This window comes from Dermatophagoides pteronyssinus, unplaced genomic scaffold, assembly GCF_027571235.1.
Source record: "Dermatophagoides pteronyssinus isolate colony J.1.1.1.1 unplaced genomic scaffold, Derpt_VIB-CSIC_2022.12 sq0011, whole genome shotgun sequence".
Lineage (NCBI taxonomy): Eukaryota > Metazoa > Arthropoda > Arachnida > Sarcoptiformes > Pyroglyphidae > Dermatophagoides > Dermatophagoides pteronyssinus.
In genome coordinates, this window is record NW_027461535.1 from 1,120,990 (window position 1) to 1,141,326 (window position 20,337).

Below are 20,337 nucleotides of genomic sequence, written 5' to 3' on the forward strand. Positions count from 1 at the left end.
TTGCATAAATGTCATATGCTGAATGGATGGGAACCAAACAAGAATGAATAGGAAAGGGTTAAATGAATGATAAATTATCGTTGATATTTGTTACTGAAAACAGAACAGATCCGATTGTATTTTTTTTATCCATGAAAGAAAGTGAATGATAAAAAACAAAGAAAAACAGGAACAAAAAATACACAAGGTTTTTTTGTAATTAAAAAAAATGAATTTTTTATTGATTTTAATTAAAAAAGAATTTTAGAAAAAAATTACAAGATTTTTATTTAACAAAAAAAAAAAAAAAAACAATCAAATAATGACAATAACAACGTTGGAAATTTCCCGGGAAAAAAAATTCTTCGAATCCAAAAATGTTTTTTTATTCCACTGGATAATGGTGGTTGTAAAAACAGGCCAAGGTATTTCATTTTTCCATCAAAAAAAAAAAAAACGAACCAGGTAATCAATCTACAGGTGAGAAAAAAGAGAACAAAAAAAAAAAGAAAAAAATCAATTAATTTAACAGAATAATCAACAAAAACATTTAAATCAAAATAAAGAAGAAACATTAATGAAAGATTTTCCCTTTCAAACACTTGAAAACACAAAAATGCCTAATGAATTATCATTGACCACCATCATCATCATCATCATCATCATAATCATCATTAATTTCAATTAAGTAAGCCAGAAATGAATGAATGAATGAAACTTGTTCAAATGTTGTTCATCATCAACAACAAGAACATCATCCTAGTAACATCATCATGATGATAATCAAAAGATAATCTTTACTTGTTTAATGATTACATCATTATTATTATTACTGAATTTTGTAGTTGTTGTTGTTACCTTGATCTTGAACAAATAAAATGATCATTATTATCATCATAATGATTATGGCACGTGTTTCAAAACTATAAATTTTAATTTTATTTACCATCATTATTGATACAATGTGTTGATCTTAATGATGATGATGATGATGATGATGATAACATCAAAGATCATCATCATCATCAAAACATAATGGATATCCTACGCTTGATGGAAAGATTTTTTTTTTTTTATTTTCGGTTTTGGTTTTTCTGAAGAAAATTTCGGTCTTGTTTCAATCACCGATTCATTCATTTATTTAATGTTCTGGGGGGGGGTCGATTAAATTGATGATGATGATGATGATGTCATTAATTTAATAGCTTCCGAAATGGCTTTTTTTTCTTGTTTTGGCTTTCAAATACAAGAGTGAGTTTTTCTACGAGTGAAAAAAAAGCCACACATTGATGATGGTGGTGGTGGTGGGAGAAGAAGAGGATAACAGGGGGACAATAATGTTAGGCAATGAAATTTTTTTTGTCATTTTAAAAGCTTGATGACAAAATATAACCACAGACCATTGATTCGGGCAATTTCCTATTTGCCACTCAACTGTTTTTTTTATCGAAAATCATTCAATCAATCAATAGTCAATCGATTTCGGAGATTTTTTTTTTCATTTGGCTGTTGCTCGAACAAGATAAAAACCGGCCAAGAAAAAGCTACAAGTTGCCCGATAGAAAAACATTGAAAAAAACTTATTTATTAATCAAACTTTTCTTTGGGCATCGTGCGTAGGGTAGTTTTGTTGGTTTCATCATTATCATTATGTAATATAAATTCAGTAGCGAAAAAACCGAACAGAAAAAAGCAAAACAAAAAACCTTGAATCATTAGACCACGGATGATGATGATAATGATTATTATCCATGACGTAATATTTGAAAATAAAAAACAAAACAGTAGAAATGATGATAATAATGATGATTATAATTATGGTTTTCAAATATAGTTTTTTTCTCTGTTTTGTTTCATCTTGTTTTCATTTCATTTCTTCCGTCTCTGTTTTTAAAGAAAAAAGTTTTTAGTTTTTTCAAAAAAAAACTGTCGAATTAAAATGGAGAGAATTGAAACATTTTTTTCACTTTGCAATCGATTGATTGATTGATTGATTGATTAAAAATGGATAATTATTATTGATGAAACAAAAAAAAAAAAAAAATCAATCAGGGTAATCCTTGGTTAATTTTGATTTCTAAACATGTCATTTTTAACCCAATTATTTCGGTTTTATCTTTTCCTTTTTCTTATTTCTCGTTGTTAGTGTTTGAAAATATTGAATGTAGCCAAAAATGCAGCCAAAATGCAGCTTTCATAAGGCCAAAAATCAAAAACCAAAACCGAAAATAAAGAATTATTAAGTGACAAAAATGACATTATTCAACAATAATAATAATAATAATTCAAAGAAAAACAAAACAAAACAAAGACAAATGAGCTTTGTCAAAAGCGCAGAATACAGGAGAAAATGATGATGATGATGATAATGACATGAAGGAAGACAGGCGAACAAAAATAAAAAACCTTTTTGAAAAGTCATTTGTCATCTTTTTCCATATGAGAGAGTTTCTTCTTCTTCGTTAGATATTTGCACTAACCAACTATACATAGGATAATATTATCATCACCATGCAATGATCATCATTCAAAATTTTCGTAAAACAAGATTGAATCAACAGTTAATCAGGTATAATTTGAATTTATAAAGAATAATGATAATATAAATGAACAGAAAAAACAAAACAAAACAAACACCAGAAACAAACACACACGCCTAAACTAGCCAAACACACACACACACATAATGTAGATATAATCATTGAGAATATCTAATGATGATGATAATGATAATATAATGGAGAAACCTAATTATATCTTTATTTAAATTTTTTTTTTTTGATTTTTTTCCGTTTGTTTTTGCTGAAATCATCCTTTTAGTTTTTGCACAATTCATCATTATCATACATGATGGAAATTCTGTTTGATTTTTGATTTTTCTCGATTTTCAAAAAAAAAAAATCAATTTTTGAAGGAAGTTTCTCAATGGGAAAGTTTCTCAATAAGGAAAAGTTTCCGGCAACAACAACAATAAAAGTGACAATCATCATTAGTTTGTTGTTAATGACAATGAATTTTATTTTTTTTTTACGTTTTGCAAAAAAAGAAAGAAAGATTCTTTTGATCATATTTTTTTGTGAATATCCATAGGAAAAAAAAAAATAATATTCAGGTAATAAAACACGCCTTTAGCACATGTATTTCTTCAGGAAATTCATCAACAACCAAAACAACAACAGAAAAAAAGCCAATCGAAATTCACTAACCACACTCACACACATCCATAATCATCAAAGTATTCACAGCAAACACACACGGAAAATGCAATGCAAAAAAAAAAATCTCACACCAAGTCTATCATTATAGCGACAAACAAACGAAACGAATGAAACGAACGAAAAAATAAATTCGTGCGTCTGGATAAAGGCAAAAAAAAAATAATAACAAAAAAGAAATGGCCTGAATGGATAGCCAGGTAATCACAGGTTACACATACACACACACATGGCTAGAATGTAATAATAATAATAATTCAGGCAACCAAACGTTGTCATTTTATCCCTATCACCATATCATGATGATGATGATACACCAAAACTTTTTTTTTCTTTTTTCCTACAATATTCAAGCGTACATCCTTCACACAAAATATCATTTTCAACCAAACGAACAAACGAAAAAAAAAGAAAATTCCTGTATGGAAATTATATTGGATTGTCATCATCATCATAGTCGTTGTTGTTGTTGTTGTTGTTTCATTTTTTCCTGTTTACTTGAACAACAACAACAACAACAACCGAACCTAAACTAAACAACAACAACAACAACAACAACCAAAATAACAACAACAACAACAATCGCCCCGAATCAAAAAAATGATAATAATAGATTGATAGATATGGTGTATGTTTGGTTGGTTGGTTGTTTTTTGCATATATAGGATATTCATCATATTGAAGAATATCCAAAAAATGCAAAATTCAAAATGCAAAACAGAAAAATAAAGGATATCATCATCATCATCATTTTGATTATTTATAACGATAGCGAAAAAAAGAAAACAATAGTATCGGGTATTGGATAAAATTTCATTCAGTTTTTTCTTTTCTTTTATTTCTGGCTGTACAGCAGATATCCATCATGATGATGATGATAATGATTGTTTGAAGCAGCGAAAAAAAAAGTTCAACGTATGTTTTTTTAGAGAAAAGGTAGGCAGGTTAGTTTTTCAGGTAAATCTTTTTTTTTGTGTGAAATAAAACAACAGAAAAATCGAATCATGATAGATTTTTTTCGGTTTTGGTTTGGTTGATTGATGTGTGTGTTTGTGATTGACAATCTGTCACGAAATATATATCGTAGTAGTAGTCGTCAGAGGAAACAAACGAAAAAATTCAGATCTATAAAGTCTGATGAATTGAATTGAATGTGATCATCATTGACGGGAAAATTTCCCGGAAAAAATTAAGAATTTTTCCCAAAAAACCCAAACAAAAGCAAAAATTCAATCGAATCAATCAAAATTTTGTTTTTTTTTCTGTTTGTTTTGTCGGTGTAATGAAGATCGATATTTCATTTCAATAGAAATATTCTAATGATTTTCTTTTTTGATGAAATTGAATCCATTACTCAATTGAGTAATAACAATATTGAAATGTCACAATAGCAACAACAACAACAATCTAAAAATAGTCATAGAAAATCAATTGAATTGATCGAAATAAATGAAATCCGAAATCTGAATTTTTGTGTCTCGTAAAAACCTGATAATTTCGAAGCTAATTTTCTTCTTTTTTTGGGTTTTCAGGACACAGAATAACAACAACAACAACAACAACAACAACAACAGAATAAAATGCTAACACTATATTCCGGCCATACAACCGTACACCATTACTTTCTTTGCATTTGAAAGCTAATTTTCTTTTCTTTTTACACATTCGATTCACTCCTGAATTCAATTCGGTTTTTTTTTCTTTCCATTTTCAACACCCAATAAATGATGATGAAATTCAGTAGCTTTTTTTCCAAAAGGGATATAATTTCTTTTTTCGATTCTTCTTCTTTTCTGGGTTGCTTGATCTATCCAATTCTTTGCACATACACACACACACCGAAAGAAAGAAAGAAAGAAAGAAACCCAAAATTCTATTCAAGAATTTTCGTTTTGGTTAATTTTTTCTCTCTCTCTCTCTCTCTCTCTCTTGCCTATTTGATTATCGGAGTCTATTTGAGTTATTCACTTTTTCTCTCTCACTCACTATGGTCTGGAATTCTAATTGAGTTTTTTTGTCAAGAAGAGAAGAAGAAAAGAGAAGAGAATAGAGAGAGAGAGAATACCATTGAGCCTGATCTCCTTTTCTTCTTCTTCTTCGGTTGTTGCTTTTGGTTTTTTTCCATTTATTCATTCGTTGATATCTCCAATGATGATGAAAAAAAAACCAACTAAATTGAACCATATATACAGGGCCGGAAACAAGAATGAAAGAATCCGGAATCTTTCCTTCACACTTGCTTCATATCATCATTTAAGAATTCCTTTCGATTCTTTTTATGGGGGAAAAAATGTTTCCAGAAAAACATACATTGCCTGAATCTTATTTGGCACGATTTTTTCCTATTTGAAACAGAAAAATGAAAAAGTTTGTCAATTAAATTGATGAAAATGAAGCTTTCATCAAACTAAAACAGCAAACCAAACTAAACACAAAACCAAATCGTATATGATGACCCATCACCATCATTATCATCAATGGTGTGGTGTGCGAGTTGTTGTGGAAATCAAACTTTCAATACAGAATCAGAATCAGAAAAAGAGTGGATCATACAATCTGGATCATTTAGCGAAAGTAACAGTAACAGAAAGTAAAAAAAAAAATCCTAAATTCTGGTTCCTTAGTGACCAAAAAAAAAAAAAAATGAAATTCCTACTATGTGAAACTAGAAACTAAAAACATTCAATGTTTTTCGTTTTCGTTTATTATCATTACTTTTATCTATTTCAAAGCTTTTAGCTTTTTCATTTCATTTCATTTTCGTTATACAGTAACGCTGCACTATAGTAACGTTTTTCTATTTGTTGTTTCTCTGCTTGGATCAACAACAGCAACGAAAAAAGTTTAATTTTCAATTAAATAATCATTAACACATTTTTCTCCGTTGGTTGGAAATGATGTTTTTTTTGGATGTTTGATCAGTGGATGTTCTCGAAACGAAAAACAAATTTTAAACATTAAAAAAAAAATACAAAATTTTCATCCATAACAAGAAAGGAAACTAAAGAGTCAGAAAAAAAAAGATTCTTGTTTTTTCAAACCAGAAAAAAAATAAAAAAAAACATTTAGTGATTCTTTGGTGCAAACCAAACCAGCAAAAAAAATAAAAGTTATGAATCCATCCAATGATGATTTCATTTATGAATTGGAAAGAAAAAAAATGAAAAAGTTTCCAAAAAATTCCATTTTTTTATTGGAATTTTCATTTTTTTCTTTAAAATTTCATCATTTTGGTCATCACATCATCATTTGATGATGACTGTTTAAGTAATTCAAAACATTCAAACCAAGAAAACCAAAACGGAAACATAATGTATTTGACATTTTTCCAACAGAAAAAAAAACGGATTTCCTTGTTGCTCTTTACATCATCATCTTCATTTCTGTCAAGGAAAATTTTGAAGAAACAGAAAAAACAAACATTTTTTTCCGGGACATTTTTTCTTCTTAAAAAAAGAACCTTCAGACATTGATCGAATAGAAAAACATGAATGGTCAAGTGTTAATGATTATGAATGAAAACACGAAGAAGAAAAAAACTGAAAATTCCGTTACATTGTGTTGACAATCCTAACAACCAGAACAACAACAATGACGAATTGAATGTTTTTTCTTTCTTTTTTGACCACTTTTCATTCATTAATTGTTTTTTATTTTTTACTTTGGTCGGTTTTAGCATTTGTTTTACCAATCGTTAATGACTAGAATTTTCTTTTCTTTTTTTTTCTTAGAAAAGATTATGAGTTTTTAATGACTTTTTAAAAAAACAATGTTTGTTTTGTTCTCGAAAATCAACCACCAGAGAATATTCATTCATTCATTTAATTTTGAAGAAAAAACAAAGAAAAAACAAAAATTTAAGCCACTGGTCATTGTTGGTTTTCTACTTTCAATTTTCAATTTTCAATTTTCTTCTTTTCGGTTTAAAAGAATTATACCTTGACCGTCATCACTCACTCACTCACTCACTCACAAACCATTGACAATCGATTTCGAAAATATAATTTGATTATAATCTTAATTATAACCAAATGACCAATGATGGCTCGTGTATGGTTTGAAGTTTTCTTGCATGAATGAAAATTACGTTAACCAAACCAGAGAAAAGAAAAAAATTGTCAATTCGACATACATTGTGCGAGTGTATGCGAGAGTAATTAGCAAACAAGAAAATGCAAAAGAATTTCAAAAGAATTTCAAAACAAGATTATACAACAACAACAACAACAACAACAACAAGTCAAACAGGTGGCCATTGGCCAGCCGATTCGGTAATCGATTATCAATTGAAATTTGAGATTTTTTTTTCTTCGTTAGATCGGTTGTTGTTGGCACTGTTGTTGTTGTTGTTCACAACAAGTTGAAAAAAATGTCAACTTTTTTTTTCATTGGACTTTATGGAAATTGAGAAAACAATTAGGAAAAAAATCATCAAATTGGAATTCTACATTGAGAGAAAAAAACGAAATTCTGTAAAGAATTTGATTGATTCTTATGGATGGATTGTTTGCTCAAAAAAAAAAACAAACCAAGTAGGCAACAAAAGAATCACAAAGAAAAATGTAGGATTTTTTCTTCGTCTTCGACATCGAAAAAACATCATTCGTCAAACGAATGAAAAGGAAAAAGAATTTTTCTTTTTTCAATTTTCATCATTTCATATTGTGATCAAACACGAATTGAGAAGAAGAAAAATTATTCTTTTCAAGAATTTTTTCTGGTGTATTCTTCTTCGTTTTGTCTATCTAGCAGAAGAAAGAAAGAAAGGCAGAAAAAATTGATGAAAAAAAATTCAAATTTTCTTTTTCTTTCTTTTTTTTTTTTGTGAATAAATTTACAAACGAACGAAAATAATGATGCTACAAGAATCTTTTGCAGTGAAAATAAAAAAATCTGAATACTTGAAATTCTCGTTCCAACAGAATTGCAACATATTTGGTTGTTTGTTTTGTTTTCACTGCTTTTCTGTGCATATGTTTCATTTGAATTTCCACCGAAATGTTTGGTGGCCAAACCCAAATAATATTAGTTATTTGTGAATGGATTTTTTTTTTTGGGGGGGGGGTTCTGGTTTTTTTCGGTGGGGGAAAATGCCAAACAACAACAACAAACGAAATAAAATTCTGCTTGGTAGATGTTTGTCTCTAATGTTACACCCATTATTTTCAATAGGAAAAATAAAAACATCAGCCAAACCAGAAAAAAATCGTTTTGAGGTCCTGAAATGAAACAAATGAAAATGTTGGATCCTGGAAAACACAAACCAAACACTATACTTTTTTGGGTTTTTTTTGGTTGGTGGATATTTTCATTATTTCTATGGTTGGATTCGTTCGTTTGGTTCATTCATTTCAGTTTTGTTTTTTTTTTTTGTCCAATTTTCTGTTGTTTGGTTGTTTGGCCATCCAAGTTCATTTTGTTATTATTGTCAAATGTTTGCTACTAATACTGCTATAGCTAAGCATTCACCAAACTAAACCAAACTCATCCACACATCCTCCCTATTTTTTTTCTTCCCTCATCATCATCATCATTCGTCCCCCTTCTTTACCCCTCCAGTTGATTCAAGAATACACCCACCTTTTGGAAATAGGAAAAAACGAAGATGAAGAAGAAAAAAAAAATGAAAAACAAAATACAAAGATGACGCGAACAAAACATAGAGAGAGAGAGAGAGAGAAAAGAGAAAAAAAAATGATAAATGATCAACAGTCAAAAATGATTAATATTGAGTGAATGCAAATTATCTTTGTTTGGTTTTTGGTTTTGTTACCACCACCATCATCATCACACTGTGTGCCTGGGTTCGTATTTTATTTTTCTGTTGTTTGTAAATGTGTGTACCAAGAAGAAGAAAAAAAATACCGTACATATCTCTCGACAAAATGCTGCTTTGACTATGAACCAAAAGGAAGAACGAAAAGAAGAAAAACTGTATTATTTTTTTTGGATATGCATTTTTCCCATTCATTCTTTTTTTTCCCAAATTTCCATCATCATTATTCGAGGTTATTTTTGTTGATTATTTTTGGCTGGCTAAGGTCGATGATGAAGAAGATTATGGAAGAAATTGAGAACAGAATTTGGGGAAAAAAATCCATCCATTTTCTGGTTTTTTTTTTTGATTTACTTTATCCGTATGAACTTTTTGAACATTTTTGAATCGATTCAAACTCAAAAAAACTGAAATATTCAATCAAAAAGTTAAAAGGATTAAATCAAATCAAGGATCAGATTAGATTCTAAAGATTGATTTTTTAGTCTAAAAAGTCCTTTCTTCCATTTGCACAAAAAATGAAAAAGAATCTTTGTTTTTGTTGTTGTTTTTAGATTGCGGTTATATAAGTAAACCACATCGTTTACATTATCATGATGATGATGATGATGATGATCATTGTCATTATCGAAAGCAAACAACCCAACCAATTGTATAATGTTTTTATTTTTCTTGTTTCATTCCAAATGAATAAAAACAACAACCAAATAACATTTGAAACCCGAATAAAAACAAAACAAAACAAAACAAACAAAAAAATTACTCTTCATTGCCATTATTTTAACATTAAGTATTTTCATCATCATCATCATCATCAACATCAACATTATTTTGATTTGCTTAAGACTTATAAGTTTAGCCACAAATAGTGTTGATATGGTTATATATGTGTGTGGTACACTATTGATGATGATGATGATTATGGTGATGAAAAGAGTAACCACCACCATCAAAGCAATGAAAAGATCTTGGCACAAAATGATCTTTATTGCTTATTTTCTGAAAGCCTTAATGACTCTTTTCTCTCTCTCTCTCTCTCTCTCTCTCTCTCTCTCTCTCTCTCTCTCTCTCTCTCTCTCTCTCTCTCTCTCTGCTTTATTCCATTTCTGGTTTTCCATTGATGATGATGATGATGATGATAATGATTATGATGATTGTTTTTCACACTTATTCAAACATCATCAACAACAACAACTGAACAAAACGAAACTAGAAAAAAAAACAAAAGCATATAATTGATTCACACTATAGTTATAACTAACCAACCAGAAAATGTTTGTTTTTTGTTTGAATCTTTCTTCATAGTTTAGTTTAGTTGCATTCGTTAAGAGGATTGTGTTTAGATAAAAAATAAACTAACTTAACTTGAATAAATTAATGATAAACATGGATCAAAGATGATAATTCGATCCATCATCATCATCATCATCCACAAATTGAATTTGATTGAATCAGAAAAATCAATAAAATTCTGCCCTAAAAAACAACAATAGAATTCCTACAGAATTTCTGAAGAAAAACAAAAGCAAAACAAAAAATACTACGAAATGACAAATGATAAATAAATAAACATATCACCACAAAAAAAAAACCCAAACGGTTATATAATGAGTGACATTTTAATAATTTCATTTTTTACATTTTCATGTTCATCATCATTATTATCATTACCAACCAAACTGAATTCATTATTTTATTCTGTTTGTGTGTGTTTGTTTGTTTGTATGTGGTACATTTTATATTTGCATAATCATTATTATCATCATCATTCAAAGAAAGAAATAAAGACAAATGTCAAGAGGGAGAGAGAGAGAGAGAGAGAGAGCAAATAATGATATAACAGAAAATGAAAATTACAAAATAATTTTTGTGTGTTCAACATTGTAAGGCAGAAACAGAAAAACTAAAAAAAAACATTTACAGTAATGTCAACAAGAAGAAAAACATACGCACGAAAAAAAAATTTCATAAGAATTCTTATTAATTATGAAAAGAAAAAAAACCACACACACACAGAATATTCTTTAAAAGAAAAAAGAAGAAAGAATTTCATTAATTCATGAAAACCAGAATGTATTTTTTTTCTGTTTTGTGGGAATTTCGTGTTTTTTTTTCATTGAATTTCAAAATGAAAAAAAAACTTGACTTAAAATCAATTTTCAAGACAAAAACTAAAACGAAAACGAAAACAACAACAAAAACAATGGAAAAACAACAAAAACAATGGAAAAAATTCCGATTCTTTAATGATAATTGTAAAACAACAAACTAAATAATTTATCATTTTTTTTTTCTTCTTCATTCATTCCGTGTGTGTTTGTAACAAAATCTTTTTAGATTATAATTTTTTTCTTGTAAGTAAGTAAATTATCAGGATAAAATACAATAAATTATATCCCACATCACATCATTCATTCATTCAGAATGATGATAAAGTATAATTATATTGCATATTGGATATATCTTTTTTCATTAAAAGTATCAGATTCTTTCCATTCATTCATTCATTCATTCATTCATTTACAGTGAAATCAAATCTATCTTTCTTCAAAAACAAACAATACAAAAGCAGAATTCCAAATCCACATTTTCTTCATGTTTTTGTTGTTGTTTTGGTTGTGAAATATGATGATAATAATAACGATTCTTTTGGCTATAAACATTTGAAACAAGCAATAATAATTAAATGATGAATTTCTTCAGTAAAAAATCATGTAAAAAATTCAATAATTTTTCATTCAGGAAACCAAAATCATCATCTCTATTCTAGATGTTCAGATTCAGAAAAAAAATCGAAAAATATTATAGGGGTGTGAATCAACCATAAGCAAACATAGTGGTATTGGTGGTGGTAATACTCTCTAGATGGGTAACAAAATCAACCCCCCTATCAAAAATATTCAAACAGGACAGGGGGTATGTGGGTGGAAAATGGTGGTGGTGGTGGGAAATGACGATGTTGTTGTTATTGTATGTGTGTTTCAACCATTGAATGTTTGTTGTTCATCATCAATGATGATTCGAGTATTCGTTCTATTTTTTTCGACTGAAAAGAATGAAAAAACCGAAAAAAGATCATTCATCATTCTAGGCAGGAACATTTTCATTCCATTTTTTTCTTTTGACTGAAACTTGAATGAAACCGAAACGAAATGAAACGAGAAACAAGAAAAAAGCCTAGACAAAGCAATGAGGGTACATTTTCCACTGTACACACACACACTATATTGCTGTTACAGGATAGATATTTTTGTTTCGTTTTTTCGTTTTTTTTTTTTTTGGCGATATTGGTTACAAAAACAGAAATGAAACAGCAGAAAAAAAAATAAGTTGAGAATAAGGAATAACAGCTGTACATTTTTATTCATTCATTCTTGTTTGTTATTTGGGAATCAGAAATTGTTAAAGATAAAAAAGTGGAAGAAAGCAGAAAAAAAATCGATCCAAATTCTTTTTGGTTTGATTCGATTTTGGATTTGCATCATTGTTTTCAATCATAAATCGATTCAACAAACAACACCAACCAATATCGTTGGTTAAATGGTGGAGGAAGAGAGGGGTGAAAATTACTGGTCAATTTTTTTGTTTTTCTCTTCGAAGTTTTTTCGATTCATCAATCGATGAAAATTGTTTCCCAAAGAAAGAAAACGAGAAAAGCCTTAAAGCGATATACAAAAAGTCAAAACCCCTTTTTTCAAATCAAAAAAAAAAAATTAGATGCCCAGAATTCGTTGCTGGAAGATGTTACCAAATGGAATGAAGAGGGTTAAATTTTTTGTTTTTCATTATCATTAAATTTCAAAACAGAAAAAAAACGAAAAAAACGATTACAGTAATTATTTCTTTGGAAATTTGACTAGCAAAAAAAAAACTAGAGAAAAAAAACATTTACATCTTTAATTGCTATCTACACATGCTAATCATCAGGTGAATGAAAACTTGATTTTTTTTTTTCTATTTCCAATTCTGGGCAAGGTGATTCGTGATCGATTCATGAATAACCTTAACCAGTTTGTTTGCTAATGTTTTCTGTGTTTATTTATTTGTGAATGATAATTTGTGATTAAAGTAATTAATGGTGACCTTTCAGTTCAATTAATTTTTTTTAGGCTGTAGACTTTTTCGTATTCACATCATCAGTTCGGTTCAGTTCATTAACCAATTGAATTCACACACACACACAAACTATAGTCGCAGGGTTGACAATATATATTTTTTTTCATCGAATTAAGATATTAATCAAAAAAATTGACAATCAATCAATCAATCAATCAATCAATCAGATTGAATTTACGAAATTCAAATTCATCATAGGCAAATTGATTGCTGATTTTTCCAATTAAAAACTAAAAACAAAAACAAAAGAAATATGTTTGTTTGTTTTTTTGTTCAAATGAAAAAAAAAACGTCAATAAATAAAGATATTTTATTGATGATGATTGTTTATCATATGGTTGATTGATCGATTGATTGATATTTGTGTGTGTGTTTATTAGATTATATCGATTCAAGATGAATCAATCAGTAGAGAGAGAGAGAGAAGAGAGAAAATCATCTCTGGTTATTCTTTGCCATTATAGAAGAGGTGACATGGACCAAAAAAAAAAAAATTGAATCGATTTTCTTCTAAACTCACTTCACATATACAGTTTCTTAAGGTTTCTTCTATAGTGTTAGTTTTGATCTAGTGTTTATGTTTTTTTTCCAATTCCCTTTGGATTGATATTATTATTATCATCATCATCGTTATAATAATATTTGAAAGAAGAAAAAAATAAACACACAAACATTCAGATTCGACAGATGATCAATCATCATTTCAAAGAAAAACTAAAAAAAAATCGTCTATAATAATATCAAAATTCTAGTGTGTGTGTGTTTATTATAGTTATTCAAAACAGAGATAAAGAGAGATTGAAAAGTATAATAGACATATTGAGATTTTCACGTTTTTTTTTTTTTTTTTTTTGGTTTGGTTCCAGATAAAGAAACGAATGGCGAAAAACAAAAATTCATGTTTTGGATATCTGATATTGCAGTGTTTGTGAATATTTGTATTGTAAAGTGGGATGTTATTTTACGAACGAAAAAATAAAAAACAAAAATAATAAGCCAGAATCTTCTTAATCTAAATGTTCATAATCATAACTTTATCTTTCTTTTTTTTTCTAGTACCGAAGAATGTAGTATAATTTTCATTTGATTATCCATCTGAATATATATGGTAAATATAGATCTCTGTAATTTCAGTGAAAAAGAAAAAGAAATTATAGCTTATTTTCGATTCGAAGAATTTTGTTTCTCTCTCTCTCTCTCTCTCTCTCTCTCTCTCTCTCTCAATCGAATGATACGACAATGACAATAGAAATGCAACACAAAAATGATAAAATAAAAAACTAATTCCTTCCCCTCCTCCTCTTCTTCATCTGAATAAATTCATCAGCATCATTCACTTTGTATATATGTTTAAAGAATGAAAAAAACAAAACAAAAAAATGAATGATGATGATAGAAATCTATCGAACTGACAGTGAAAGAAAGAGAATTATCATTGTAAAAAAATGCAAGCAAAAATGAATTTTTGTTTTTCCATTCGTTTTTTTTTTTTTTTGACAAACGAATGAAGAAGATGAATGATGAATCAAAGATGATGAGAAAATGAAATAAAGATCAGGCAACAGGACAACAACAACAACAACAACAAGATTTTGTTTCCATTGAAAAACATTCATATTTTTGAAATATTGAAAAAAAAATCAAACCTATATGTATATCGGGTTATATCATTTCTAAATCGGATTTTTTCTTCCACGAAAAAAAAGAAGACATTTTCTTCAACTTGAAATTGGCAGGATTTGGATTTGATTGTTGTCTTCGAGAGATCAGAGATCAGATCAATGGATGATGATGATGATGGTAAGGTATATAATCAACATTCAACAACAACAACATTCGTAAAAAGAAATTTTCAACATTGAAATTGAACTTTTCATCACATCATGTCATTCTCTATATTTTTCTTCTTGTTTCTCTAGTTTCTTCTTATTTCATTCTTTGCATCTTTCAATTGCCTATTGTTATTATTTTTTTTCATTATTTTCATTTCGGTCAATGCAACAGTGTTCGTTTGTTTGTTTGACTGTCAAGAAAGAGACAGAGAAGATTCGAATGAAACAAAAAAAAAATTTCATTTTAACTTTAAAAAACAAAAAAAAACTTGAATTGAAAGAATAAATTGAATAAAACAAAAAAGACAGAAAAAAAAACAAGGAAAGAATGAAATGAATGAAACGAAATATGCAAATTCTTTCCAATGCCATTGATGATGATGATTGAAGAAAAAAGACAACGACAAGAACAAGAAACAGAGATACACCGGCTTGTTTTGAAATGAATGGAATAGGGAAAAAAAACTATTTAAAGAAATGGTTGGTTGATTGGTTAGTTGTGGATGTTTGGTTGTGGATGTGATGATTGACTGAAATGAATGAATGAATGGTTAGAAAGAGAGAAGGAAGAAGAAAATCTTTATCCATCATCAACAAACAAACAAACGAAAGAAAACATCGAGGGGTTAGTTCATTTAGTTTCTTTTTTTCGGGATTTAAAAAAATGATCATTTTTTTCATTCTTTTTTTCTCGGATGTCGCCCAAAATTACCCGGCTTTTTCTGTTGTTGTCTGGCCACGAATGTTTGATGTGGATGATGTGGATGATGAAAGAAGCAATCATTATCATTTGAAATGAAATTTCATTTTTTCCATTCTTTCATTCGACTGAATTTTTAAATTTAAAAAAAAATTCAATTCAAATGGAAATTTTCAAATTGAATTTCTTTTCAGCATTTCATTTCTCTGTGTGTGTTTTTGGTTGCGAAGAAAAAAGATTCTTGCGCTTCAGAACACACATTATTATCATCATTTTATCATTATCCTGGCTGTGAAAAATAAAAAAATAGGAATGCTGTATGTTGCTTGTGCTTGTGTGTGTGTTTCGTAATATTCAATTCGCCCGAATAACAATGAAAATAAAATGTAGAAGTTAGGAGGAGTTTGATGATTTGAATATTGTTTTTTTTTCAATTCAATGAGATTCAAAAGATTCAATGAGATTTGATTGAACAAGATACGAGAAATGGAACATGTTTTAGTGAAAAACAACAAACGAAAATTTCAAAAATCAATATCATGACTTACCTTTTCTTTTTTTCATTTGAAAAAATCGATATTTTGATTTTGATTTTTTGTTGAAAAGATTTCAAAAGTTGAAATGAAGAAAAAAAGATTTTCTTTCGATGAAATATCACTTATTGCACGAAAAACATATACACAAAGAACACACGCACTGAAAATCATGAAATGAATTTCACATTTTTTTCACTGGACACTGGTCACTCACTGATGATGATAATTTCCATTGCAAGTTGTAATTGGTGTAAGCAATTCGACACAAACAAAAAAATACCTGAAATTAAAAGAAGAAAAGGTTAGACTATGGTTTTGGTCTAAAATTTCAAAATTCCGGTTAAAATATTCATTGAAATATAGCATATGATTGGGTTTGTTTCTTCTGCGGAAAAGATATATGTTTTGATTGATTTCTCCCACGAGATAAATCAAAACCAAACAAAGAATTTCCCTCCACTCGTTCTTCGCACTTTTAACACTTACAAACACACACCGAAGAGAAATAAGATACATTACATTTTTCAAATCCAATTATCCAATTTTAATCCTTTTTGTTCCGTTTTTTGCTGGGGAGCCAAAAAAAAGCATTTAATTTAATAACAACCAAAAAGGATTTTCCAGATTTTCCAAAGAAAGAAAATCCACCGTGAAACAATCATTAATGAAAAATGATAGAATAAAAAAAAGTCTATTGGAAAGTTAACCACATTTAATCTTTTTTTTTTTGTTTTCTTGCAAACGCTTTTTAGTTTCGGTTATTATTATTGTGGATGATGATCATTATCATCAACAACAACAACAACAACAATGTTAAGTAATGATGATGATTAGTTGTTTGTTAAGTGTGTGTTGTATTAGTTGATTTTGTTATTTAGTTTTCATCATAATCATCATCTCGTAACAATTTAACCCATTCGCTGAGCGAAATAACAACAACAAAAATGCCTTTTAAGTATCTTCAATGTTTATATAATGGCTTCTGTGTTTGTGTGTGTAATATGAATCTTTACAAAAGAAAAAAAAACCAAGTTTTTTTTCTGTTTCAACGATATTATTATTAATGATGATCATGATGATCATAATTCATTAAGAACTTTCGTTTTTTTTCAAAAAGAATAGCCAAAGTCAAGTTAACCTAACCTAACCTAATCTAATCTTAGCCTATCCGTTTAACTAAACTGATAAATGACAACAGTTATTAATCAATTAAAAAATTTTGTTGTGATTAAAAAAAAGAAAAAACTTGTTGAAACTATATAGTGAAACAAAACCGACTATTTCCACATTAAAATGTGATTAATAATAATAATAATAATAATAATAAAAAACCTCAAAATAGAATAATGATGATGATGGTGTTAATGATTTTTTTTATTTATAAAAAATGATGATGATGATGATGACAAGAGAAAACGACAACAACAACAACGATAATCTCCATCATCATCATCATCATTATGATCATAATAAAACGAGAGAGAGAAAATAATGAGAAAATTATTCATGGTCAAGTTCAATGATAATTTATGATCATCATCATCATGGTTTCATTCATTCATTTCACTTTTACTTTTACTATTTGTACATACATGATACACACATACACACTAACTATTTTCATCCATTCCCCGGTAATGATCCAGATAAACATTAACCGCATTTTTTTAAAATGATTTACAAACTTCCTAGCCTAGCTACTTAATGATGTGAATGATGATGATGACATTTACGAAAAAAAAAAAACGAAGGAAAATTGATCACCATTATCATCATTGTCACTTTTCACACACAGAGAAATTATTCAAATATCGATTGAAAATTTCTTTTTTTAAAAAAATCAATTAATCACATTTTGGCAAAAAAGTGGAATCATTTTTGACCTGAAAATCATGAATGGATTATCATTATCACTTGGAAATGAAATCATGTCAACAGGTGTTTGGATATGATAATGCTGAGGGGGAAAGAGAGAGAGAGAGATAACGAGAGAAATGAAAAGGAGAAGAAAATCGATTTTCATGTCAATAATCGATGGCGAGAGAAATCCATAGACCTTATATTTGATTGACAGGAAAAAAAAGAATTGAGACTTAGGATGTTTTGTGTTAATCTATTCTTTCTTTTCTTTTTTCCATCAAAAATAATAATAACAGTTTCTTTTTCACGTTTCAAACTTAACTGAACTGTCAGATATTTTTTTTCAGGATTTCTTCTCTGTCTGACTGTTATTCTCGAAACTAAAGTAACAGAAAAAAACAAAAACTGAATGAATGAATACTTGGGGATATTTAAAACGAAAATGAATGAATGTTGCAATGAATGTGTGTCCTGGTCCATCAATGTTTCAAATTTCTTTTTCGTTTTTCTCCAAAGCTAAAAGCAAGCAAGATTTTTTTTCCCTTAAAAAAAATTTATATTTCCACGACAAAGAACTACTTTACTATGTTAGTTTGCTTTTGTGTGTGTGTGACAAGTTGGCAAGGTTGATTAAAATTAATGATGTTTGTCTCAATTTTTGGCTGTATCAATCGAACAGAAAATTTTTAGTTTTCTAGTTTTTCTAGAGTTTTTAGAGTTTTTTACGGCTGTTTTCTTTTTCTTTCTACTTATTTCGTTGCCCGTTTTGTTTCCACATCTTGTTTCATCACCACCATCATCATCATTCGATTTTACAAGAACAACACCAAAGACAGATCTGAATTTGAAGCAAAAGGGAAATGGAACATGGAACGAAAAGCTTCATGCTTTTTTGTTTCTGGTCATTTTTTTGGAAAATTTTCTCGGAAATCAAAAGAAAATCTTTACAGAAAAAGATTTGTCACAAATGTTCAATTGTCAAACAAACATTCAATCCATTGAATGTCATCCAGCCATTTCGGATTAGCTAAAATATCCATCCGATCATCATCACTATCGATTACAGAATGAAAAACAAAAGACAGAAACAGAGAGAGAGAGAGAGAGAGAGAGAGAGAGAGAGAGAGAGAGAGAGAGAGAAGAAGAATCTATCTTCTATAGATTCAGGTCTATAATTAAATAACAAGAAACACGATGCAAAGTGGAAAAGAAAAAATCCTTTAAGGACAAGTGAAGAAAAACATCATTTTAGTGTGTTTTTCCTGTCATTTTAGTGATGATGATTAAGAAAAGCAAAACAAAACAAAACAAAGAAACGAATACTTTTCAATCATTATCCAACAACAATAATAATTTGCTGTTGTTGAAAAAAAAACCCTGACGACACTTTTGCTGTTGATCAAACAAACACAATGATATTGCAATGTGTGTTTGATTTCCTACTTTATCTTCTTCTTCCTCCTCCAATCCAAACACTGTCGCAATCAAACACAATTATAATGATGATCAAGAATTGTTTTCAAAGTTTTGGAAGAAAAAAAGTGTCATTTCAATTTTGTGCAACAAACAAAAATTCAATGTTTTTTCGTTTCTTCGATTGAATTCGAATGTTGTTTGATGGACAAGGATCATTGTGGCCATCATCATCATCACCATTATCGTCGTTCGGTGTAATTTTTTCCAAGAAAAAATTTCATTTTCCACAACCATTAAGATTCGCTGCTGCTGTTGTTGTTGTTGATCAACAGTTTTTTTTGCAAACAGTGGCCAAAATCATCATCATCAAGTTAGTTTTCTTTTTGTGTGTGTAATTCGTTGAACACAGAAATTGTTTTTTTCTTTTCCAAAGTCCAAACACACAGCAAAAATATCATTAGGGCACACAGTGTTTGTGTGTATGTTTGGTCAAAAGTCGATTTGGATTTTTTTGATCAACAGTAACAATAATCATGTGATGAACAACTAGACAGAAAACCACCAAACACGAAAAAATTGATTGAAAAAAAGCAATTCGTCAATAGTGATTTCAAACAAAATTAAGAAATTTTTTTGTTGGATGTATTTTCCATTGTTGTTGTTATTTGAGAAAATATCGAATTGAATCCAATCAATCAATTCAATCATTGATCATTGATCATTGATGATTTTCAATTTAATGTTTTGGATTCAATCTTTCTTTTTCTGATGAAAGAAAATGAAAATTTTCTTCTTGTTTGTGTCCATTTGCCCACCAAAATGTAATGATTTGAAGCATTTCATGACATTTTTTTTTCTTTTTCTTTTACTTTTGTTGATCTGAATCGAATGATAATAATGGTTGGAT

General features: G+C 28.7%; 1 long non-coding RNA gene across 1 annotated transcript in view; it reads right to left on the reverse strand.

Moving 5' to 3' along the window:
• Positions 1-298: 298 nt before the first annotated feature.
• Positions 299-20,337, reverse strand: part of LOC142645432 (uncharacterized) — a 59,367-nt gene continuing 39,328 nt past the window's right edge. The window contains exons 4-5 of the long non-coding RNA XR_012846560.1: positions 16,167-16,434; positions 299-453 (exon numbers count right to left, since the gene is read on the reverse strand). This is a non-coding gene — a long non-coding RNA (uncharacterized LOC142645432). The remainder of the gene's footprint in view (positions 454-16,166; positions 16,435-20,337) is intronic.